Below are 16,530 nucleotides of genomic sequence, written 5' to 3'. Positions count from 1 at the left end.
GTGTGGTATGTACCTCCTAACTGGTTCTCTGTCTTCTTTTTTTTAAGGGGTTGTTCACATTTTTACCTATAATATTCCCTGACTTCATGTATTATGTTTATTGTTTGGTTTGTTCTACATTTGTTGCAAAGCACTGTACTAGACCCTGACTTATACTCTACCCTCAGAGAGTTCATAGCTACTACCGAAGCTAGACATAATGACAATGTGGTATGGTAAGTCCATGATAGGAGACAGTACAAGCTACTGTAGTGGCACAAAGGAAGCTGAGTAAAGACCTATGATGGGTCACCAGAGGTTTCACAAAGAACTCCATTGCCAGAATGTGGCAGTGGGTATGGGCGGCTGAATTGATGTGGAAATGGTGAACATGAGTTGAAGTCACAACTATAGAGCCAGGAGTGACAGCCTTTGCCAAAGCACGTTCCTCAAAAGTTAATAGGTATGGAACCTAAAGGGGCTAAAAAATATGACTTTATGGCTGAGAAGGTGAGTTGTAGCTGGGATCTGTCAGCCTTTCTAAAGAGCCTTGCCTTGATACCATCCCCACTGTAAGGACTGTGACCACATTGGATAAGGGGTCAGGGATGGAGGCTGCCAACCTTGGATCTACTACCATCCCATCCACCTGTCATTCTTTTGGCACATGTTCTGTAGCTGACTATATCTGTTGGCCAGGATCCTTGGGTTTCAAGCGGTGGAAACTGGTTCTGACTAACCTTATCAACACAGGAATCTGAAGGATGTGGGGTGGCTCCTGGAATGGAAGGAAGGGCTAAAAGACCAGCCTTTGGAAGGACAAGACCTGGGTCAGCTCCAGGGGTTGAGGGAACAGGAACTGGGGAATTTTTCCAGTCATATGTTTTGGGATGATGACCCAGTTAATCTTATTTCTTCTGTCACTCATCTCAAGATAAAATTTCCAGGAGAGAACTCTGGGCCTCAGGGCCATCCTCTGACCAGAGCACCTTGATCATATGTTCCATTGAGGTGACAAATCCTGGAATCCTCAAGGGAAATTGAAGTTCTGGGACAGAAGAGTGGGGAATGGGTGCTGGCCAGCCCACAAGAACAGAGGCCCACCCATACAATCTTCATATGTTGCCCATCTTGGGATCCGTAAAGCCTCAGGTATACCTGGCACTTAATAGGTGTCCAAACTTAGGGCAGAATTGCTTCCTCCCTCTCCTTAATCCCCATAGCACTTTACTACTTCTGTAAAGCCAATTAAGACACCATGTTAGAAGTTTGGGTTTTCTTTCCAAGTTATTAGGATTATAGGGAAATTGAGTTCCACGATGAAAGATTTTGGTTTAAACAAACGTGCACCTCTCTGCTTTTGTCCTTTCCTCCTTATAGTGGAAGAGATGTCCCTTCTACTGTCCAAGGCTAGCCCCCTTCACAGAGCCTTTGCTCTTTTAATTACCCTTTCTGTCCTATATCTTCACTCTCTGTCTCTGTAGTTTCTCATTAGCATTTATTATGATCATAGGGTTGTGAGAATTAATACATGTAAAATGCTTAGAACAGTGCCTTGCACTCAGTAAACTCAATAAATGTCAACTGTTATTATGAGTGAGAACAGTAATTCCCCACACCTTTACAGGGATCGGTTCTCTCAGGGAAGGGTCACATAAATAAAGGGAAAATATTTTCAACTAAAAGGGAAATGAAGCATACAGCACTCAGTAAGGATTAGATGTTATTGTTTTAATTATTACCTTTCTCATAAATGCTAGAGTTTTTCAGAGCCCTTTCCCCCATCTTCTAACTTGATACACTCCTGGGTGATTTTTATCCACTCTCCTGAGTTAAAGCATGCATTTATTTACTTACTTAATTACTTGCGGCTGTGTTGGGTCTTCGTTGCTGTGCACAGGCTTTCTCTAGTTGCGGCGAGCGGGGGCTACTCTTCGTTGCAGTGCGCAGGCTTCTCATTGCGGTGGCTTCTCTTTGTTGCGGAGCACAGGCTCCAGGTACGCGGGCTGCAGTAGTTGTGGCATGCAGGCTCAGTAATTGTGGCTCGTGGGCTCTAGAGCGCAGGCTCAGTAGTTGTGGCACACAGGCTTAGTTGCTCCGCCGCATGTGGGATCTTCCCGGACCAGGGCTTAAACCCGTGTCCCCTGCATTGGCAGGTGGATTCTTAACCACTGCACCACCAGGGAAGTCCCCTGAGTTAAAGCATTTAAATACTGATGACCCTTAGTTTTTTATCTCCAGTTTTCCTGACCCCCAGACCCACTTAGATTTCTTTCCTCTTTCCTGCCTTCCTTCAGCCATAAGTGTCTGCTGTGTACCAGGCACTGATGAAAAAAGCAGAAGGTATCACAGGGATTGGGCCCTGGATTGTCACTTTAAGAGACAGATGTTTAAACCAGTTATGTAGGTATTTCATAGATATATCAAAAGGGAAAGGAAATAAAACAGGCAATAAGGTGGAGAGTAACAGAAAAGGAAGACATACTGTACACATTTATCTAGTATTCCAAAGGAAAAGAAAGACAGACATGCAAAACAGGGCAAGGAAAGTGGTTCTAGTAAAGTGTTCAGCAGATGTAAAGGCCAAGGAAGAGAAAGGGAGGTATATTTGATGAGACCAGTGGACCTGGAGAGGAATGAGATGTTGTCTTAGTCCATTCTGGCATCTGTAACAGAATACCACAAACCGGGTGGCTTATAAACAATGGAAGTTTATTTCTCACAGTTCTGGAGGCTGGGAAGTCCAAGATCAAGCACCAGAAGATTCAGTGTCATGAAGACCTGCTGCCTGGCTCATGGACAGTCATCTTGCTGTATCCTCACATAGTGCAAAGAGAAAGGGAGCTCTCTGGAGTCTCTTTTATAAGGGCACTAATCCCATTCATGAGGTCTTCACCTTCCTGACCTAATCACCCCAAAGCCCCACCTCCTAGTAACATCGCATTGGGGATTAGGATTTTAACATAATTTTGAGGGACATAAACATTCAGTTCATTGCAGATGTGATTGAAGAGGTGGGCTGGGCTATATAGAGCCTTGCACATCATGATGAGGAATGCAGATTTTATTCTAACTGCAATGAGAAGACGATAAAGAGTTTAAAGTAGGGGAGTAACGATCTTTTCACATTTTAAAGAGATTCCTATAGCTATAGAACAAGTATTGGATCATTAAAGGAAGAATCATTAAAGGATCATTCTTGGAAGAAAAAAAAGGGGGGGGTGCCAAGAGTGGGAGCAGGGAAACAAATTAGACTGTTTCATTAGTGCAGATAAGAGGTGAGTAAATGCAGCAGACATGCAGAGAAGGAGATGGATTAAAACTGTTATTATATTTTGAGGTAGGACTGACAGAACGTTTTAACAGATTAATATAGAGATTGTGGGAAAATAAAAAATCAGGGATGACTTCTAGAGTTTTGGCTTGAGCAGTTGAATTGGAGGCCAGTTAATGAGTGGGAGACAGGAATAGAACTTGGGAGTGGATCAAGGGCAGACACATGTATTGACCAGGGTTCTTCTAGACCAGGGGGTGGCAAACTTATTCTATAAAGGATAAGATAGTAAATATTAGGCTTTGCATGTTAAGAAGCAAAATCAAGGATATTATGTAGGTACATAGAAATTAAGGAAAACAAATTTCCGTGATTCCTTTGAATTTATTGACAAAATTCAAATTATAATAATTGAGCACAAATTTTTGTAGTACAGGTCTGTTGCTTAAATGGGGTTCAGACTTAGTGTTTCCTATCATTAAAATCAATTGCAAATGTTCATCTGTTAGTGCTGATCTATAATAGAATGTTATGTATTTCATCTTTGAAAATGTCTTCACACAGATAGTACTGCCAAATACTGGTATCAGTCCCAAGAGCGTATGATTTTAACTGAGCACATTCATCACTTGAAAGGCATTTATAGAATTCTGTAATTTATATTCTCTTCATACTTGCCTCTTATCACATCATTACGTTGTAGATCAAGCACATCCAATTGAAGGTTAGGTGGAAGTGCCACAATTGCACAGTTAGATGAAATATAGAAATTTCCTTTGCTCTTGCACTGAGGTCTGAAAAACATTGCTGGAACTGTAGTTTGAGCTCAGAATATGTATCTGTTGCAAATTTGTGTGGGAATGGAGCTCTTGCTTCTTGTTCTTGACTCTACATGCAATTAAAACAACTTTAATGATTTTGCTGCGATGTATGTTTCCATATAAGCTCTGTTTTGCTTTGTAATTTTTTGGCTTGTAAGAAACGGTACCATGACTGTAGCATGTCCACTGGCCAATGTATGGATGAACAAAATGTGGTATTTATATACAATGGAGTGTTACTCAACCTTAAAAAGGAAGGAAATTCTGACACATGCTCCAACATAGGTGAACCTTGAAGACATGTTAAGTGAAATAATCCAGGTACAAAAGGAAAAATACTGTATGATTCCGCTTATATGAGGGACTTAGAGCAGTCAAATTCATAGAGACAGAAAGTATAATGGTGGTTGCCTAGGGGCTGGGGAGAGCAGGAAATGGGGAGTTATTGTTTAATAGGTACAGAGTTTCGGTGTGGAAAGATGAAAAGAGTTCTGCAGATGGATGGTGGTGATGGTTGCACAACAACATGAATTACTAGTGCCACTGAACTGTACACTTAAAAATGGTTTAAAACATGCTTTAAATTGTAAATTTTGTTATGTATATTTAACCACAATAAAAAAATAAATGAACCACTAATGAGCTAATGGATCTAGGCGTTGAGCATCAGTGGCTGCTAATAGCACAGAAAAGAAACAAACAGACTTTATGTGCTTCTTATGGAAAACACCACCACCACCTATGAATTAGTCTGGCCAAAAATACTGAACTTGAATGTGATCAAGCCTCAAGATATAACTACCAATTCACAGAAGATGCAGAAGGCAGGGAAACATGTTAAAACATACCACAGTGAGGCAATCAGCAAAACTGAGACTGTAAGATATTCTGGGGAATAAATAACCAGTTTTCTTCAAAAAAAAAACTGCAAGGGGAAAAAAGCAATGGAAGGTAATCTGTAGTTTAAAAGATTTTAAAGGACATTAACCAATCATAATGCGTGGACCTTACTTGGATAAAGTTTTTTAAAAAGATTTTTTTTTTAATTTTATGACTTTATGAGACAACTGACTGGACATCTGATGATATCAGGAGTTATTTTTATAGTGTTAAAAATTTTAGTTGTCATAATAATGGTATCGTGAGTTAAGTTTAAAAAGAGGGGGAGCCCTTGTGTTTTCATGGCATTGGTTATTTATGGATAGATATATTTATGCATAGTTGTGGACTGAATAAAAATGCCAAATACACATATGAGCTCTAGAGAATTGTATTAATTATAATTTGAGTATTTATATATAGTCACTTTTTTAAAAGATTGAGAAATAAATTTGGAAATAGTTATATACAGTAAGAACATCTAATCAGAAATTTTATATTAAACATTCTGGTTTGTGTTCTGGTCCAAGTTAATAAAACTTTCTACTTGAATCTTGAAAACAAAATAATCAGTTGCTCTCTGTATTGATTTAGAAAGATCTCCAGCATATATATTTTTAAAATTTATTTATTTTTGGCTGCGTTGGGTCTTCGTTGCTGCATGCGGGCTTTCTCTAGTTGCGGCGAGCGGAGGCTACTCTTCGTTGCGGTGTGCGGGCTTCTCATTGCAGTGGCTTCTCGTTGCGGAGCAAGGGCTCTAGGTGCGCGAGCTTCAGTAGTGTGGCTCGCGGCCTCTAGATCACAGGCTTAGTAGTTGTGACTCACGGGCTTAGTTGCTCCGCGGCATGTGGGATCTTCCAGGACCAGGGATCGAACCCGTGTCCCCTGCATTGGCAGGCAGATTCTTAACCGCTGTGCCACCCAGGGAAGTCCTCCAGCATATATTGTTGAGTGAAAAAAGCAAAAGTGCAGAACGATATATATAACATGCTTTGTTTTGTATGAGAGACAGTAAGAGTAGGGAGGAAATAAGAAAAGTATATTTGCAAAAAGAAGCACTACTGGGATAAACAAGAAACCAATAAAAATGGGAAAAGAAGTTGAGCTAAGGACACAAACAAGACTATGTGTGCTTTAAGACTCCTTTATGTATGTAGTGGAATTATGTAATTCCACTAACTAAGCATGGCTTCTTGGAGAAATTGCTGATTCCATGTCTAGAAGCAGACATTTTTCAAAGTGCACCTGGGATACCTTTTCATGTTAAGCAAGAAAGCTTTAGAAGATAATGTCATGTCAAAAGGACACAGGAGCCCATATGAAAGTGTCCCCACTGAACAAAGTTGTTACAATCTTAGCAACTAAAAGAATAATGATTGAGTTTAACACTGATTCAGTGAAATTCATTTTTCTATGATGATACTCAGAATGAGAGTAAATCAAGAAAGTCTCAATGGTTACTTTTGTTACCAAAAGTTATCATTTGGGGTAACTTTTAAAACATTTACTTTGAAAATTGGTAATTAAAGGGAAAATATTAAGCGTTATTTTGCTCTTCCGGTAAAAATTTATTTTAGGATAACCAAATAGTCCTAGTTAATGAAGAAGCCTTCACAGAATTCTTGTAAACAATGTGAAAAAAACAAAATAATTAGAAAAACATAGTTTCACGAACTCCAATGAAATTATTGATTCAGGCAAGGATTATCAACTGGTGTTAAAACCAATAGTTGAGGGACTTCCCTGGTGGCGCAGTGGATAAGAATCCGCCTGCCAATGCAGGGAACATGGGTTCGATCCCTGGTCCGGGAAGATCCCACATGCCATGGAGCAGCTAAGCCCGCGAGCCACAACTACTGAAGCTGGCGGCCTAGAGCCGGTGCTCCACAAGAGAAGCCTCCGCAAGGAGAAGCCCACACATCACAATAAAGGCTAGCCCCTGCTCGCTACAACTAGAGAAAGCCCACGTGCAGCAACGAAGACCCAACAGAGCCAAAAAAAAAAAACAACCAATAGGTGATTGATTGTTGTAAACATTCATATAGAGCCAAAGTAACACCACACAGATTACTTTCCAATCTGAAGAGGGAAAGTGTTAACTGTAAGTTGAGTCATCAATTTTAGCATCACTAGTGGTTGATTATATGTGTCCTCTAATGAAATGTAATATTCACAACAATATAATAATGATATGACTTTATTCTTTCTAGTACCTCATATTCTAATTCAGACGTCCCTCAGAGGATTTAATCCATTCTTAAAAACATGTTGGGCAGTGAATTTTTAGGTAGTGGGAGTCTGTGCATCATTATTTTAAGTAGAAAAAAATATATATTCCCGGGACTTCCCTCGTGGTCCAGTGGTTAAGACTCCGTGCTCCCAATGCAGGGGTTCCGGGTTCTATCCCTGGTCAGGGAACTAGATCCCACATACCACAACTAAAAAAAGGAAAAGATCCTACATGCCGCAACGAAGATCTCGCACGCGGCAACGTAGATCCCGCATGCCACAACTAAGACCCAGGGCAGCCAAATAAATAAATAAATATTTAAAATATATATATATATATATATATATATATATATATATATATATTCCCAGCACGTCTAAAAACCCCAAGCAATTTCTTTCAGTACTCGAAACACTCTAAAATATATATACACACACATATATATAAAACAATCAATGAGGTTTTTCTGCTTAAGATAAAGCCTTTAAAACACCAACTATCTAATTGTTTAACACTTAATTAACTCACTAATGACTTTATTTGTGCAGTAACCCTATAGGGTACAAATCGTGTTTTCCTTTTAACTAACAAACGTGTACTGTAATGTAAATGAACAGTGAAATAATATGTTAAAGACACATAATGAAGGCAGATAACACTTAGCAATAATAAAATAAACAAGGCAAGTTTTTAAACATGATTACTGAAGATTGCAGTGCTTCCTGAGTGAGGTTTGGAGATGAGAAGGGAGATATGGAGGCTGTAGTCACTGTTGGTGTCTAGGGGTGGAAGAAGGTGACGAAGAACAAGCTTCGGAAGAAATGAGTGAAACAGTAAATGTCTGAGGTTCATCCATGTCAGATCCAAGAAGCTGGTGGATAGTCTGCTTTCCTTGGCAATGGAGTCATCAGAAGTGGATGATTGTGAATCAGCTTCTGAAAGTATTGACAAAGCATGACCAGAAACTCAAAGTGTACAGGTGTTAACATTCCCTTTGCTTGTGTTATGCAGCTTCTGATAACCCTAGACTGTGCTGGAGATTGCATTTTTGAATGTGATTTTTCTACACTTGTCATGATCATGATCTCTTGTAATCAATAGCAGCCATTCTGTCTACATGATATAAACTTTCCTTTAAAGATTTATTGTCAAGTATTAGTGGCTCTTTGTATTAGTCTTCTAGGGCTGCCATGACAAAATACCACAGGCTGTTGGCTTAAACAAGAGATGTTTATTTTCTCACAGTTCTGGAGACTAAGTTCAAGATTAAGATGCCAGCAGGGGGCTTCCCTGGTGGCGCAGTGGTTAAGAATCTGCCTGCCGACGCAGGGGACACGGGTTCGAGCCCTGGTCCACGAAGATCCCACATGCTGCAGAGCAACTAAGCCCGTGCGCCACAACTACTGAGCCTGTGCTCTAGAGCCCGCGAGCCACAACTACTGAGCCCCCGTGCCTCAACTACTGAAGCCTGCATGCCTAGAGCCCATGCTCTGCAACAAGAGAAGCCACCACAGTGAGAAGCCCGCACACCACAACGAAGAGTAGCCCCCGCTCGCCGCAACTAGAGAAAGCCCGCACAGCAACGAAGACCCAATGCAGCCAAAAATAATAAATAAACAAAATAAATACATTTATTTAAAAAAAAAAAAAGATGCCTGCAGGTTTGGTTTCTCCTGAGGCCTCTCTCCTTAGCTTGCAGACTGCTGCCTTCTCACTGGGTCCTCACATGACCTTTCTCTGTGTACATGCACTCCTGGTGTCTCTATTCTTGCAAAGACACCCCTCATACTGAATTGGGGCTCCACCCTTAGGACCTCATTTAGTATTAATTGCTTCTTTAAAGGCTTTATCTCCAAATACAGTCACATTGAGCATTAGAGTTTCAACATATGAATAGAGGAGGGCACAATTCAGTCCATAACACTCTTCTTCCTCCAACTTAGTTCCTTCCAGCATTATTCCTTCCAATTGAATGTGTTTCTTGGAAGGAACATGGTAAAGTTTTCCAAATCAACATTTTTAATAATTTGTCTTTATTTTCTCACACACAGGAAATAGGATATTCATAGTAAATGGAAAGGTATGAATGGCCATATATCCTTTTATGCTTTCACCTCTTAATATACTTTATCACTCCCAATATACATGCTTCTAAGGGTTTTATAGTTTTAGCTTTCACTTTTAGGTCTTTGATCCATTTTGAGTTAATTTTTGTGTATTATGTGGGGTAAGGCTCCACAATCATCATTTTGCATGTAGATTGTCTAATGTCCTTTCATTTCAGCCTGAAGGGCTCCCTTAGCACTTCTTATAGAGCAGGTCTCCTAGCAATTAACTCCGTCAGCTTTTGTTTATCTGGGAATGTCTTAATTTCTTCTATATTCTTGAAGGATAGTTTTGCTGGATATAGAATTCTTGGTTGACAGGTTTCCTCCACCCCCACCCCAGCACTTTATTTATTTATTTGGCCACACCGCTCCCCCACCAGGGATTGAACCCAGGCCCACAGCACTGAAACACTGAGTCCTAACCACTGGACCACCAGGGAACCCCCATTTTATTTTCACCCCAGCACTTTAGTTATGTCATCCCACTGCCTTTTGGCCTCCATGGTTTCTGATTAAAAATAGGTGGTTAATACTTACTGGTAATCTCTTGCACATTATGATTCACTTCTCTCTTGCTGCTTTCAAGATTCTCTTTATTTTTGGCTTTCAGCAGTTTGATTATATGTCTCAATGTGGATCTCTTTGAGTTTTTCCTACTGGAAGTTCATTGAGCTTCTTGGATGTATATATTCATGTCTTTTATCAAATCGGTTTGGGGGTGGGGGTTAGCCATTAATTCTTCAAATATTTTTCCTGCCCCTTTCTCTCTCTCCTCTCCTTCTTGGGACTCACATTATGCATATGTTGGTATGTCTGATGGTGTCTCACAGATCTCTTAGGCTCTGTTCATTTTTCTTCATCCTTTTTTTTTTTTTCCTGCTCTTCAGACTGGATACTTTCAGTTGGCCTATTTTCAAGTTCACTCATCTTTCCTCTGCTCAAATCACCTATTGAAACCTTCTGGTGAATTTTTCATTTCAGTTATTGTACTTTTCAACTCCAGAATTTCTGTTTGGTTTGTTGTATCATTTATATCTCTTTATTGATATTCTTTTTTCCTCCATGAATGGGCCATACTTTCTTGTTTCTTTGCATGCTTCATAATTTTTTGTTGAAAACTGGATATCTTGAATATTATGGGGGGAAAAACAAAAGAAAGAAAAGGAAAGGAGAATTACTCTCTAGGTCTTTCCAGATTGGCTCTGGGTTGGGAAAACTCCTTCAGTGCTTAACCAGGCCATTTACAACTCTTTTTTAGCCTGCACTTCCTACATCTGCGGCAGATGCCTTGTAAGTGATACCTGCCCTCTTCAAGATTTGCCCCCAAACTCCTCCATGACTTCTAGGCTAATAATTTGGATCTTTTATTATGGCTCAACTGGGGAAATACTGACTCTACTTTGGGAGAAAATAAATTATTCACCAAAAGAGTTGCAGAATCCAGTTAATATGTACCAGTAGTAACTGGGAGAATGTACCAGGGGATGGGGATCTTGAGGGTGCTGGAACAAGGGGACTGGAATATAAGACCAGATAAGGAAGACATAATAATATAAGGACACTCTTTTGTGATATAGGACTTAATATCCTAGCAAAGACACCTGGAACTGATCCTAGTACATCACTGAGAAAGCTCCTTAAAGCTTGGGAAAACAATACCCCATAGTGAGAGAGGTGGAGGTGCTGGAACTGCCTTGGAAAAGTTAAAATGTAGACATGCTAGGGACTTCCCTGGTTAAGACTCTGCACTTCCAATGCAGGGGGCCTGGGTTCAATCCCTGGTCAGGGAACTAGATCCCACATGCAGCAACTAAGAGCCTGCATGCTGCAACTAAAAGATCCTGCATGCTGCAATGAAGATTCCGTGTGCCACAACTAAGGCCCAATGCAGCCAAATAAATAAATAAATATTTTTTAAAAAAAAGGAATAAAAGGAATTGTCTTTAAAAAAAAACGTAGACATGCTAGAATAAATTTACCTTTAAATCAAAAACTTGTCAGTTGACTGTGTTCCCTGGGAGGCCAGAGGACACTCCCCTCAATAAAACAATAAGAAATCCGCTAGAGATGAGCACTGACATTATTGAGAATATCAGTAGTAGCTGTTCTGTGAAAGCTAGGATTCATCATAGAGGAGGCTGATATGGAACTGGAGTCCATAGTGTCAATGGAGATGATAGGATTTTGAAAGAGTAGAGGCACTGACTTACTTGTCAGGGGCAAGGCAGACATAATTACCATAATAGGCAGCAAAGCAAGAATGGCAACTAGAGGGAAGAGACGGAGATCTGTGGCAATGGCTAGTAGGCCAAGGTATTCCCAGTGCAAGGTAGATAGAAAGCCAGGTAGGATATTAACTCAACCTATATAATCAAAAAAGAAAAAAAGATCAAGAGTGAATGAGCCGGGGCTTCCCTGGTGGCGCAGTGGTTGAGTCCGCCTGCCGATGCAGGGGACACAGGTTCGTGCCCTGGTCCAGGAAGATCCCACGTGCCGCAGAGCGGCTGGGCCCGTGAGCCATGGCCGCTGAGCCTGCGCGTCCGGAGCTTGTGCTCCGCAATGGGAGAGGCCACAACAGTGAGAAGCACGCGCACCGCAAAAAAAAAAAAAAAGAGTGAATGAGCCAAAGGCTGATGTTTGCTACTGAAAAGAAGAATCATATCCCTCACTCAATTGCTAGACCAGAGCCAGTTCTCAGACCCAGAGAAGACTGAATTATCTTGACGAAGGACTCTGTGACAGCACGGTAAAAGTTCCTCTAATCCTAAAGGGACCTGTTGTACTTTACTAAGGGAACTGTACACAGGAAAAAAGAGGAACCACAAGATCTTTTGTGAGATGTGGGTTTTAGAATCCGGAATGACACTGGTATCAGGATACAAAAAGCGACATCATGGCCCTCCTATTAAATGGTATAGGGAAGGTGGGTGATAAATGGAGTTCTGACCCAAGTTTTTTTCACAGTAGGTCGTATGGGTCTGTGGAACAATCCTCTGGTAATATCCCTAATTCCCAAAAGCATAGTAAGAATAGATCTATTTAGACTCTGATAGAACCCTCCTAGTAGTTCCCTGATCTATGGAGTAAGAGCCATAATGGTAGGAAAAGACAAGTAAAAGCCCCCACAACAGTCTCTCCTACCTCCACCAAGCCAAGATCAATTAGAAGTAGTTTTGCATCCTACATGGAATGGCAGATATTAATATCATCCTCAAATACTTAATGCAGTTGTTATATTTCCTTTTTTTTTTTTTTCACTACTGTGGCTCCTGTAAAAACCAGATTGTTTATGGTGGATGGTGGTGGACTATTTGATAATCCAACATAGCCTCTAGCTGTTGGTATATGGCTTTTGATCTGGTACTTGTATTCTTTTCTATCTCTATCAGGAAGGAAGTTCAGAAACAGTTCACATTCACACGGAATAGACACCAGTGTACAGTCATGGTCTTTACCAGGGCTACTCCCTTGCACCCTCTCTTGCTCTCTGTCACAATATAGGCTAACATGACCTTGATTACCTGGATAGTCTCCAGAGTATTATACTGATCCACTATATTGAAAACATCTTAGACCAGGGAGCAGGAAGTAGCAAGTACCCTGGATGCTCCCATAAGACACAGGTATACCACAAGGTAAGAGTTAAACTATACACAGATTCAGGGGTATCGCATATTGGTGCAGAATTAGAAGTCCAATGATTTCGGACATGATGCACCTTACTGCTGATGTGGATAAAGTTTCTGTGGTCTCAGTAGATCAAACCAGCTATAACATTCCCTTAAACCAAAGCCTAATCCCCAGCAAGGTCCTAACTCTCTTCAATTCTGTGAAGGCTGAGGGAGATGAGGAAGCTGCAGAAGAAAGTTTGAAGCTAGCAGAAGTTGGTTCATGCAGTTTAAGAAAAGAAGCCATCTCCATGACACGAAAGTGCAAGGTGAAGCAGGAAGTGCTGATGTAGAAGCTGCAGGAAGTTAGCCACAAGATCTAGCTGATTCATAAAAGTGGCTGTGCCAAACAACACATTTTCAATGCAGATGAAAAAGCCTTACATTGGAAGAAGATGCCATCTAGGACTTTCATAGCTAGAGAGCAGAAGTCAATGTCTGGCTTCAAAGGACAGGCTGACTCTCTTGTTAGGGGCTGACGCAGCTGGTGACTTTAAGTTGAAGCCAGTGCTCATTTGCCCTTCCAAAAGCCCTAGGGCCCTTCAGAATTATGCTAAATCTACTCTGCCTGTGCTCTATAAATGGAACAACAAAGCCTGGATGACAGCACTTTTGTTTACAACATGGTAAAGACAAATACTGTATGATATCACTTAAATGTGGAATCTGAGAAATAAACTAGTGATTATAACAAAAAAAAGAAACAGACTCACAAATACAGAGAAAAAACTAGTGGTTACCAGTGGGGAGAGGGAAGGGGGTAGGGTCAAGATAGGGGTAGGGGATTAAGAGGTACAAAGTACTATTTATAAAATAAATAAGCTACAAAGGTACATAGTACAACACAAGGAATATAGCCAATATTTTATAATAACTGTAAACGGAATATAACCTTTAAAAATTGGGAATCAGGGACTTCCCTGGTGGTCCAGCGGTTAAGACTCCATGCTCCCAATGCAGGGGGCCCGGGTTCCATCCCTGGTCAGGGAACTAGATCCCGCATTCCACAACTAAAAACAAAAAGATCCTGGATCCCGCAACAAAGATCCCACCTGCCACAACTAAGACCCGGCAGCAGCCAAATAAGTAAATAAATAAATAAAATATTTTTAAAAGAAATTGTGAATCACTATGTTGTATGCCCAAGACATGTAATAGTGAACATCAACTATATAGTTCAAAAAAAAAGACGATAGTATAGTGTAAACATAACTTTTTTTTCCTTTTTTTTCTTTTTTTTTGGCCACACCCTGCGGCAGCCCCTTAGTTCCCCAACCAGGGATCAAACCCGTGCCCTCGAAGATGGTTATTTTGAGACTGTAGTCTGCCATCTTCTTGGTCTGCTGGCTTTCTGAATAAAGTCGTATTCCTTGCCTCAAAAACAACAACAACAACAAAAAAAACCCATGCCCTCTGCACTGGGAGTGTGAAGTCAAACTGGACCACCAGGGAAGTCCCTGTAAACGTAACTTTTATATGCACTGGAAAAACAAAAAGTTTGTGTAACTTGCTCTATTGCAGTATCCGCTTTTTTGAGGTGGTCTGGAACCAAACCTGCGATATTTCCGAGGTATGCCTGTATTAGTGGGGGGATCACCTACACCCTTGAAAAGTTCTGTGGTTGCTGTCCATTGTAGGCCAGTTGTGCATGTAGGAGATGTCTGATTTCAATGAAGATGATGATATTCCATTGTAGCAGAGGCCAAGTGTAAGCACTAAACCATCACCCGTAAAGGGCATCACAGGTATTTCAGTAATCAGAACATTCTGGTCTGCAAAGATCTTTAGTGATACCTAATTGATCATGGTGTCCCTAGGAACAAAATAGATAATCAGCCTACTAGAATATTGCTTGATCTATATAACAGGAAAAACTCTAGGTCTGGTAGCCCAAAAACTTAACTTGAGTCACCATAGTGGAGAATGATGCCCTCTTGCCCAGTCCGAGGCTTAAGTCAGTTCACAGACCCAGAGCCTTTTGAAAAGGCCAGGTTCCCTTGAGGAAGGACCTTGCACTGCTGCCACAAATAAACACCTTAATCTTCCTCCAAGCATTTCCCAAAGGGACCTATAGCCATTTACTAGATGACTGTACACTGGGGAAAAAGAAATATCCAGACCTGTGGTTATTTCCCTGGTTACTGGAAGTATAATTGGATTAGATATATTTGGCAGCTGGATGAATCCCCACATTGCCTCTGCCCTATGGGATCATTATGGGGTCAACTGTGGTAGGGAGAGCTAAGTGGAAGTCTCTGGAACTTCCACCCCTTGCCAAGATAGTGAACCAGAAGCAATACTGCATCCCTGGGGGAAATGCAGAGATTGATGCTCCCATTTAAAGACCTGAAAGAAGCAGGGGTCGTGATTCTTAACCCTTCCCACTTAATTCACAGTTTGGCCTCTACAAAAGTCAGGTGGATCTTAGAAAAATCATTGTGGACGATCATAAACTTAATCTGGCGGTTATTCTGACTGCAGCTACTGTCCATATATAATCTCTTTACTGTAGTATCTTTTACTGGACCTGTGACTCATCTAGGAATTGTGTGTCTGTATTTCAAATTTATAAAAATATGGAGCTTTAAAAGTATCTTTAAAAAAATAGGTTTCTAGCTTAGTTGCTTTGTGGTCTAAGCATATGGTCTTATATGATAATAACCTTGCAATTTGTTAAGGCTTATTTTGTGTCCTAATACATAGTGAATTTTTGCCGTTTTTGTAAATGTCCCATGTGTACTTGATAGGAATGTAAATTCTCTAATTGTATGCAAGTTTGCTAATCTATGGTGTGCTAATATATTTCTTACTTTGCTTGATCTAGAAATTTCTGAGAGATATGTTAAAAATCTCCCACTGTCGTTAGAAATTATAAACGTCTCCTCATAATTCTGTCAGTTTTTGCTTTTTATATCTATAGACTATATGATTTTGTGCATACAAATTAAGAATTATTAATTCCTCCTTATGAATTTTATCATCTGTGATTATGTAGAGATTCCCCTTCATTTCTTTTTTTTAAAAATTAATTAATTAATTTATTTATTTATTGGCTGCGCTGGGTCTTCGCCGCTGCACGCGGGCTCCCTCCAGCTGCAGCGAGCGGGGGCCACCCCTCGTTGCAATGTGCATGGGCCTCTCATCGCGGTGGCGCCTCCCACTGCAGAGCACGGGCTCTAGGCGCATGGGCCTCAGTAGTTGTGGCACGTGGGCTCAGTAGCTGTGGCGCACGGGCTCAGCCACTCAGCGGCGTGTGGGATCCTCCCGGACCAGGGATCGAACCCGCGTCCCCTGCATTGGCAGGCGGACTCCCAACCACTGCGCCACCAGGGAAGCCCCTCCCCTTCATTTCTAATAATGCTTTTTCTTTTGGTTAATTTTTGCCTGGTATGTCTTTTTCCATCAATTTATTTTCAGCGTTTCTGTGTGTGTGTCTCTCTCTTTTTTTAATGTTTATTTATTTATTTATTTGGCCGTGCCAGGTCTTAGTTGCGGCATGCGGGGTGTTCGTTGCCACGTGCGGGATCTTTGTTGAATAGATCTTTGTTGCATAGATCTTTGTTGCATACGG

The 16,530-nt window shown here is 40.8% G+C and overlaps 1 protein-coding gene across 1 annotated transcript in view; it reads left to right on the top strand.

Annotated features, from left to right (window-relative positions):
* Positions 1–16,530, top strand: part of LOC114907655 (gametogenetin-binding protein 1-like) — a 79,396-nt gene that overhangs the window by 3,230 nt on the left and 59,636 nt on the right. The window lies entirely within an intron of this gene.

This window comes from Monodon monoceros, unplaced genomic scaffold (genome assembly GCF_005190385.1).
Source record: "Monodon monoceros isolate NGI ecotype Baffin Bay Population unplaced genomic scaffold, NGI_Narwhal_1 Super_Scaffold_3, whole genome shotgun sequence".
Lineage (NCBI taxonomy): Eukaryota > Metazoa > Chordata > Mammalia > Artiodactyla > Monodontidae > Monodon > Monodon monoceros.
The sequence above is the reverse complement of the archived record's forward strand: the minus strand, read 5'-3'. Positions and strand labels throughout refer to the sequence as shown.